This window comes from Macrobrachium nipponense, chromosome 1 (assembly GCF_015104395.2).
Source record: "Macrobrachium nipponense isolate FS-2020 chromosome 1, ASM1510439v2, whole genome shotgun sequence".
In the NCBI taxonomy this organism is placed as follows: domain Eukaryota; kingdom Metazoa; phylum Arthropoda; class Malacostraca; order Decapoda; family Palaemonidae; genus Macrobrachium; species Macrobrachium nipponense.
In genome coordinates, this window is record NC_087200.1 from 146,386,098 (window position 1) to 146,395,744 (window position 9,647).

The following is a 9,647-nucleotide window of genomic DNA, read 5'->3' on the forward strand; positions in this document are numbered from 1 at the left end:
AGTACTCTTACACTTTGGAGTATACTTGACTGACTTAAAATTCCTTTTCGGAATCATGCATTATGTTCCTTATGTATTGCCCTTCTGTGGCAAGGACATTTTTTGTTATTCATAATTTCCTTATGGAGTTGATCAAATGCTAAGAACTGTGCATCCCTTTTGTGGAAGCTTGTGCTATTTTACTGAGCTTCAACAACTGAACTGTGCCTGTTAACCAAGGAGCAGAAGTCCTGGTTAAGTACAATACCCCTTTGAAAATGTAGTCATTGCAATCCGAGTTAGATGGATCCTAGTATGTATCCCTTTGGGGGAAAGATACTCTTCAGCATTGATAGCTGCAAGGGGGATAGAATTCCTTCTAGAAGGTTTCTTCCATCCATGACTGGCTGAAATTTCAGTCTCTCATCCTTCTGGATTCTGCATGGCTATTTCAGTGGCAATGCCCATTTCATATTCCATGGGTTTAACCTGGGAGGTATTGGGGACTGATATTACTGGGTTTTGGCCCAAATATAAATCTTGTTCTGAGAAGGCTTAAATATCTGCTGCCAGAGTTCTGCTGGAAAAATATAATCTCCCCCTTCCTTACCCTTACTGAACTGTAGGACTCACCGGGACAGCTTAAAATGAGGTGTTTTGTCCTTAAAACTTTCTGCCTGTAGCATACTACAAGTTTCTTACATATCTGACGACCAAGCAAATTTTCCTTGTTTTTTACAAGGACTATGCTCACAGGAGGAGGTATGGGGAGTACCCACTGGCAAAAAGCTAACCAAGCAGTTTGCTACAGAACATTTGAACTGAGGGTCCTGCATAATGGCAGCCCTGTAGTGATATATTAGAAGCTAATTAGTATTAATTGGTTAATGAGGAACACCTCTGTAGTTCCTTATGAGTTCCATATTTGTAATTAAATTCTATTAGAAATCTATGTTAACTTAACAGTAGGCTACCATATCAGTGTCAGCCTTTAGTTGTAAAAACTATATCTTATTAAGCCTAGGATACTGTTTATATTTAATCCTACAATATTTGGGCCTAATTTTTTTTCGTTGTATTGTACACTAAATTGCGATCATTTTGGTATACAGTGGTCCCCCTGTATTCGCGGGGGATGCGTACCAGACCCCCCCCCGTGAATAGTTAGAACCCACGAATGTTTGGAACCCCTATAAAAAGGCTTTAAACCTCCTATTTTGTTAGTTAAAACTCAAGAAAAACCCACTAAAAATGTTCATACAGGCGGTCCCCGGGTTACGACGGTTCCGGCTTACGACGTTCCGAGGTTACGACGCTTTTTTTCTTAAATATTCAATGGAAATTCCGTCCTGGGTTACGACGCTTGTTCCGAGGTTACGACGCTGACGCTTCCGACGCTCCGAGGTTAACGACGCTTTTAAAAAACGCATGCTATGATAAAAATCCTTTATAGTTTAGCACAGTACATAATAAAAATATGTTTTTGGTTACATTACAACAAAAATTTTGAGGTTATGATGATTTTTGACACTTTTTTTTTTTTCGTATTTTTGAATTTTTTTACTGACGCCGCATATGCGGAACTAGTTTGTTGTGCGAAATGAATACACTAGCTTGGGGGATGCGCAGTTTAAAACAGTCCAAAAGCGCAAAAATATAATGAAAAATCATTGCTTGTTCCCAGTACATAATTAAAAAACTAAGTTTCTGGTTAGATTACAACACAAATTCCAAGGTTACGACGTTTTGTTATGCTTTTTAACGATACCTCATATGCAGAACTAGTTTTTGAGCGGAGGTGCATAAATTAATTTACGCTATTAAACTGTATGGTAAATTGACCGAACAACGACCTCGGACGGTCGAGGACGCCAAGCGTAACAATACGAAAGGACGCCACTTCAAATCGCGTGCCTGCCTGCATTCCACTAGGTTGTGTGCTGAGACGTTGCTGAAATTCCTTGCCATTTTCGCTAATTTACAATGGCTCCTAAACGCCAAAGTACTTCCTCCGATGATAGTTCATCCAAGAAGAGGAAGGTCATCACGATGGAGGTCAAATATGACGTGATAAAGCGTTCGGAGAAGGGAGAAAACTAACACCGAAATAGGCCGTTCTTTAGGCTTGAGCAGGACCACGGTGGTAACCATTGTGAAGGATAAGGAACGTATTCTGAAGCACGTTAAGGATGCTGCACCGATGAAGTCAACGGTGATAAACGAGAAGCAACGTAGCCAGAGCATTGTTGAAATGGAGAAATTGCTCATGATCTGGCTGGAGGACCAGAACCAGCGACGTGTTCCGGTGAGCTTAAGTGTGATCCAGGAGAAGGCTAGAGCGCTGCATGAGGCAGTAGTGAAAAAGTTTGGCGAAGGCAGTGCTGGTGGTGAATTTTCCGCGAGTAGAGGTTGGTTTAACCGTTTTAAGGCTCGTGCAAATTTGCATAATGTGAAGCTGCCAAGGTGAAGCTGCTAGTGCTGATAGCGAAGCAGCAGAAAGTTTTCCAGGTGGTTTGGCTGAGATAATTAAGGATGTGGTTACACGGCTGACCAAGTCTTTAATGTGGATGAGACTGGATTATTTTGGAAAAGAATGCCAAATCGAACGTACCTTTCCAAGGAGGAGAAGTCAGCACCTGGCCATAAAGCTGGAAAGGAGCGACTGACTTTGCTGTTTGGGCCAATGCAAGTGGTGATTTGAAACTGAAGCCCACCCTTGCTGGTGTATTTGGCCGAGAATCCCAGGGCTTTCAAGGGCATTTTCAAGAGTCAACTCCCTGTGATTGGAAATCTAACAAGAAGGCGTGGGTTACCTTAATGGTCTTCGAAGATTGGTTCAATGACCATTTCGTGCCAGCAGTGGAGCGGTATTTGACTTCGAAGGGTCTGCCTTTTAAGGCCCTCTTAGTCCTGGACAATGCCCCTGGTCACCCTTCAAATTTGAGCGACATGCATCCTAATGTGAAGGTGGTGTACCTCCCACCCAATACCACATCGCTGATACAGCCAATGGACCAGGGAGTAATAGCAAATTTCAAGGCTTACTACCTTAGAAGGACCATACGTTTTGCTTTGAGGGCCATAGAAGCTAACAAGGAGTTGACACTGAAGCAATTCTGGAAGGGCTACAACATTGCAGATGCAGTGAAGAACATTGCAAGTGCTTGGGACGAGGTGAAGACGACCACTTTAAATGGGGCCTGGAGGAAACTGTGTCCACAGTTTGTGCACAGTTTTGAAGGCTTTGACCAGGCAGAAGACGTCGAGACTGTGACGAGGAAGATCGTAGGGCTAAGCAAGAGGCTGCAACTAGATCTTGAACCTGATGATGTAACAGAGCTGCTGGCTTCCCATGGAGAGGAATTGTCTGCAGAGGACTTACTAGAACTTGAACAACAAATGATTGAGGAAGAGGAGGCGGCACCAGAGCCAAAACCCAGGTCATTAACTGTGAAAGGCTTGTCAGAGGGTTTTACTCATCTGGAGAGAGCCTTGGCTTCTTTGAGGCAGAAGACCCTAACGTTTCTAGGTTTGACAAAATCAAGAGAGGAATCATGGATTTGGTGACTTTCTACAAGGAGACCCTGAAGGAGAAGCAGACGAAGAGAAGTGTGCAGTCCAGGCTTGACACTTTCTTTCACAAGTCTCCAGTACCACCACCTCCCACTCCTAGTCCTGGTAAGGAATTCTGGAAACTGTTTTGTTTACTAATTTATGTGTTTACATAGTGTACATATTAAAATGTGTTAATTTTTTAATGTAACAACTACTAAATGTAAGAGTAAATTGTAACTTCATTAATTTCATCATTTGTAATTTTATTGCAGAAGTGGTGACAGTTCCAGATCCCCCTGTACTACCTGTGACAGTTCCAGATCTCCCTGTACTACTGTGACAGTTCCAGATCTCCCTGTACTACCTGTGACAGTTCCAGATCCCCCTGTACCTGGACCCTCTGTATCAGCCCGCCCACCTGCATGTGTACAATCAGGTAAGCAATTTCATTTTTCTCATTTTCATGTTGGAAATTGTTTACACCCTACATACATACGTACACTAACTTACATAGTGGTACAATGTGTTTGATGTTGCATAACCTTATTATTTTTTTTTTTTCCATTTCAGACCCCTTTGATAGTGAAAGTGACCCAGATGACCCTGAGCCTTTCCATGGTTTTGATGCCTCGCCCTATAATCATAGGTAAGGAATCCTTAACAAATTTGTATAAAATGTTTTATAAATTGCTAATAGAAATTTTATTAAAAGTGTTAACAGTTATGCTACAATTACATCCACCTTATAATATATTTATGTACCCATATCATTCTTCCAGATGTAGATGTTCCCTCATCAGTTGATACAAGTATCACCTCCCCAGAGCCCAAATCAGTTGATACGAGTAGTATCACCTCTCCCATTCCTTCAGGTAAAGAATTCTTCATTTTTTTATATTGAACATACGTATTACACACTACATATGTCAAACAGTAATAACATGTGCAGTAGTTACAGTAGTAGTAACTATCATTTTTATATATTTTTTATCATTCCAGACTCCCAAGCACCTGCCCATCCCACTCCATAGCCCAGCCACCCACTCTCATGTACCATATGACCATCCCAGTAAGCAAGCCAACCACTAGAATTTGGTAAGGACATTTTTTTTTATTAATGTTTTAATATTACATATGTAATAACCATGTTATGTATGTAACATACATACTATAATCATATGTACTATTACATTATCATTCCAGACTGGCATGCACCTGTGACTTACATAAACCAGACCTCTACATAGCCTACATGTCTTCATTTTGCTGGAGGTAAGGAATTCTCAGTTGTGTTTAATGTTTGCATACGTACAATAAATTTTGTACACCTAAGTGGTTACATATTGTCCTTTAATATTAATTCTTCATTCCAGACTGCCCATCATCCTAGCCTGTTATCTGTGATAAAGCACACTGAAGTTAGGTTTGGAAATTGCATCCTTATCATGAATGCTCTACACCTCCACCTCCATCTCCCACAACCTAGGTAACAGCTTTGAGACTCACTAAAAGTTGGTAAGTTATGTAAGGAATTTCTAAATTAAGTTTATACTACATGTTATGTGATATAAAACCACTGTATGGTGCATATTACTGTATGTAACTTACTATGCATAGAGTACTTACTAACATACTAATTATTTTTTGTACATTCCAGAACCCCCTGAATGATGTAGGCTATGGGGCCACATAAGACTTTGTCCATCCAGGGTTACGATGAATGTAAAATATAAACTAAAGGTAAGGAATTAATTAACATACATTAACTCTTTTAGTACACTCTTGATATATCTACAGTAATTAACATATTGCATTCACAACTTTCTGTAGTGTATATTTTGTACACTAATTTTGTTACTTTTTCCTTCCAGAACCAACATTTTTCACACAACTCCAGGTTGTTACTACAAGTGTCATCAAGGGATAACTACAAGTAGAAGCACCATTTTTGGATGGAAAAAACCCTTCAGGAAAGTATACGTATCACATGTAACATGTAGTGTAACAAAGTATGAACAGTAAGGTTTTTACATACAGTAGTACATATTACATACGTACATAACTTTTTTTTACAGGAATTTCCAACCAAGTTTGATTATGTACATATGTAGTACATGTTATAAACCACTGTACGTATGGTTACTGTATGTAACTTACTAAACATACATAACATGACTTAACTTTGATACTTTTTGGTACATTCCAGAAAAACCAGGACCCCCTCCATGATGCAGGCTATGGGGCCACATAAAACTTTGTCCAGGGTTACTACATAACATAGCACGACAACTGTAAACTATGTACTACTGTACTAAACGGTAAGGAATATACATAGTATAGTAAACATACATTAAGTGGACCAAGATCTCTCACATGGGATAAGTGATCAAGTCCCCTTCATGGAATTACATACTGTACACTCCCTGCTGAACAGGGGGTGTAGACCAATCATTTACAATATGCAATATTAAACCACTGTATGGTGCATATTACTGTATGTAACTTACTATGCATAGAGTACTTACTGACAAAAATTATCTTTTGTACATCCAGAACCCCCTGAATGATGTAGGCTATGGGGCGCCACATAAGACTTTGGTCAATCAGGGTTACGATGATATGTATATAAACTAAAGGTAAGGAGTTACTTAAACATACATTAACTTAAGTTTTATACATGTTTATATATAAAATGTGATATAAACACTGTTATACTCCCTGTAATGGTGCATATTACTGTAGGTAAACTTACTATGCATAGATATTACTTGGACATACCTAATTTTTTTTGTAACATCCAGAAACCCCCTGAATGATGTAGGCTAATGGGGGCCACATAAGACTTTGTCCATCCAGGGTTACGATGAAATGTAAAATATAAATAAAAGTAAGGAATTAATTAAAATACATTAACTAAGAATTTTTTATACATGTTATAATATGTGATATTAAACCACTGTAGGTGAAATACTGTATGTAACTTACTATGCCATAGGTACTTACTGACCATTAACCTAATTATTTTTTGTTTACATTCCAGAACCCCCTGAATGATGTTAGGCTATGGGGCCAAATAAGACTTTGTGCATCCAGGGTTACATAGCAGGACAAACTTTAAACTAAAAGTAAGGAATTAATTCACATACATTACTTTTTTACTCTTGATATAACTCAAAGTAAGGAATTATAAACTCAAAGTAAGGAATTAATTAACATACATTAACTCTTTTACTCTTGATATCTATAATTTACATATTGTATTCAGGACTTTGTGTAGTATTTGTACTAAGTGTTATTATACTTTTACCTTCCAGAGCTACCAGACTGGGATTTTAGTGTACTCCAGGATCTAACAAATACATACGTACTACTACGAAGTGTGCAATGCATGTATATAGTGTACAGTGTTTAGTGTATACCCTAAGGATTAAGTGTAGTACATTGTGCTTTTTAGTGTCACAAGAGTTTAATAAAGAATTATACCTTCAAGAACCATCCTTTGCCATTGGAATAACCACACTACATCATGCAATCTACTTGCATGTCACACAGGTAAGGTCTCTAACTTTTTCTTAGTTAAGGCATATTTCCAAGTGTCGTTCCGGCTTACCCCGACGATTTTCGGCTTACGACGCGCCTCAAGAACGGAACCACCACCGTCGTAACCGGGGGCACTGCCATACTTGGTTTTTTTAATAGTTTTATCACAAAAAGTGCATTTTATGATGACATTCATAAAAAAAAAGCCCAGGAATTTGTGGATATTTATCATAGAAAAATACCGCGAATGCGCGAATTTTCTGCAAATAATGCGGGGAAACGTTCCCGAGAGAAATCCGCGAATGTGTGAGTCCGCGAATCTGGAGAACGCGAATACGGGGGGTCCACTGTTACACATTGTAAAACGATCAAGGCAACACAGAGAAAATATTATCACAAAATTATGCATGAATTCGTGACGTGTGGACATAAGAAAAAAAGCTGTTTTCAAAAATTCACCATAAATTGAAATATTGTGCTAGAGACTTCCTGTTTGTTGCAAAATGAAGGTTATTGATTACTAGACTTTAAGTGTTGTAGCTTACAATTACAATTGCAGCTTTCGACCATTTTGGTCTCGTTAAAGTTGACCGAAGGACGAATTTTTTCTATTTATCGTTATTTATATGAAAATATTTCAAAACTGATAAAAACTACAACCATGGGTTGTTTATTGTTGTATTCTACATGAAATTGCGCACATTTTCATATATTAAACTTTATGCAACGGTTAATTTAAAATGGTGCAAACATTACGACAATCGGACGAAAAAATTTATTATTTTTTCGGAAGAGTTGCCACACGGACGTAAGGAAAAGTTTATTTAATAAATTCACCATAAATCGAAATATTGTGTTAGAGACTTCCAATTTGTTGAAAAAGAAAGGTAAATGATTGAATATTACTAGAATGTAATAGTTTTAGCTTACAATTGCGTTTTTTTACAATTTCGGTCAAGTCAAAGTTGACCGAAGGTTGAAATTTTGACACTTATCGTTATTTATATGAAAATATTTCAAAACCGATAAAAGCTACAACAATGGGTTGTTTATTGTTGTATTCTACATGAAATTGTGCACATTTTCATACATAAAACTTTATGTAATGGCTAATTTAAAAGGATGCAAACATTACGACAATCGGACGAAAAAATTTCTGATTTTTTTCGGAAGAGTTACCGCGCGGACATAAGGAAAATGTTTTTTTTTTTCATAAATTCACCATAAATCAAAATATTGTGCTAGAGACTTCCAATTTGTTGCAAAATAAAGGTAAATGATTAAATATTACTAAATGTAAGAGTTTTAGCTTAAAATTGCGTTTTTTGACCATTTCGGTCAAGTCAAAGTTGACCGAAGGTTGATATTTTGGCACTTATCGTTATTTATATGAAAATATTTCAAAACTGATAAAAGCTACAACCATGAGTTGTTTTTAGTTGTATTCTAAATGAAAATGTGCACATTTCCTGATATAAAACTTTATGTAACGGCTAATTTGAAATGGTGCAAACATTACGACAATCGGACGAAAAAATGTCAGATCTTTTCGGAAGAGTTACCGCGCGGACGTAAGGAAAAAGTTTTTTTCATAAATTCACCATAAATCGAAATATTGTGCTAGAGACTTCCAATTTGTTGCAAAATAAAGGTAAATGATTGACTATTACTAGAATATAAGAGTTTTAGCTTACAATTGCATTTTTCGACCATTTCGGTTGAGTCAAAGTTGACCGAAGGTTGAAATTTTGGCACTTATCGTTATTTATATGAAAATATTTCAAAACTGATAAAAAAGTTTTTTTTTTTTTACGACCGTGAGTTGTTTTTTGTTGTATTCTACATGAAATTGCGCACATTTTCTATATTCAATACTACCATGTAACGGACAATACTGCATGTAACGGCTAATATAAAATGGTGCAAAAATTATGTCAAAGTGACAAAATAATTTCTGAGATGTGTCGCTGATGCTTTTTAGAGCGAGAAGAAAGAAATTCGCGCTTGCACGCCTGGGTAACAATTGTCAACAAAACAACGCCTTGATCCGTGAGCTCCCACCATCCCCCAAGGTGCGTGATTCAAAAGTTTTCGCCTAGTAGGCCTATAAACTATTTTTCCGCGAATTTTTAATTAAACGTTTTTATATTGACGTACCATACGTCCAATCGGCACCCAACAGACAATTTATATCAATGTTTAATATGTCCAATCGGCGTTAAAGGGTTGAGCTACTGCCTAGGTCCATAGATTGACTGAATATGTCGTAAAATCGTATCTGAATACAGGTTACTACTTTCCTTAATAAACGCTCCAAGAAGAGGTCCATTGGAGGACGAAACTGTTGGGCATTTTTCTGAGATATACCTTTTTTCATTTTCCTATGTGGAATACAACTGAATTACTATATCTTCGTGCCTAAGAAGAATTACCAGTACTACAGGTTTACTACCTAATCCAGGTTATTTTTGTTCACCCTAAAGGATATATAATCCTAGGTTATAGGCTACAGACAGTCATATCTACTACGTTCTAGCTCACTTATCTGCACTGAATCAATGTAGATTGGAGGC

At 37.5% G+C, this 9,647-nt stretch overlaps 2 long non-coding RNA genes across 2 annotated transcripts; both read left to right on the forward strand.

Annotated features, from left to right (window-relative positions):
• The first annotated feature begins 4,310 nt into the window (after nt 1-4,310).
• On the forward strand, nt 4,311-4,965 carry LOC135220302 (uncharacterized). The gene is made up of 4 exons (XR_010315644.1): nt 4,311-4,406; nt 4,534-4,629; nt 4,738-4,806; nt 4,908-4,965. It is a non-coding gene; the product is annotated as an uncharacterized LOC135220302 (long non-coding RNA).
• A 2-nt stretch (nt 4,966-4,967) lies between these two features.
• On the forward strand, nt 4,968-5,722 carry LOC135220303 (uncharacterized). Its single transcript, XR_010315645.1, has 3 exons — nt 4,968-5,049; nt 5,192-5,274; nt 5,406-5,722. It is a non-coding gene; the product is annotated as an uncharacterized LOC135220303 (long non-coding RNA).
• Nucleotides 5,723-9,647: the final 3,925 nt, after the last annotated feature.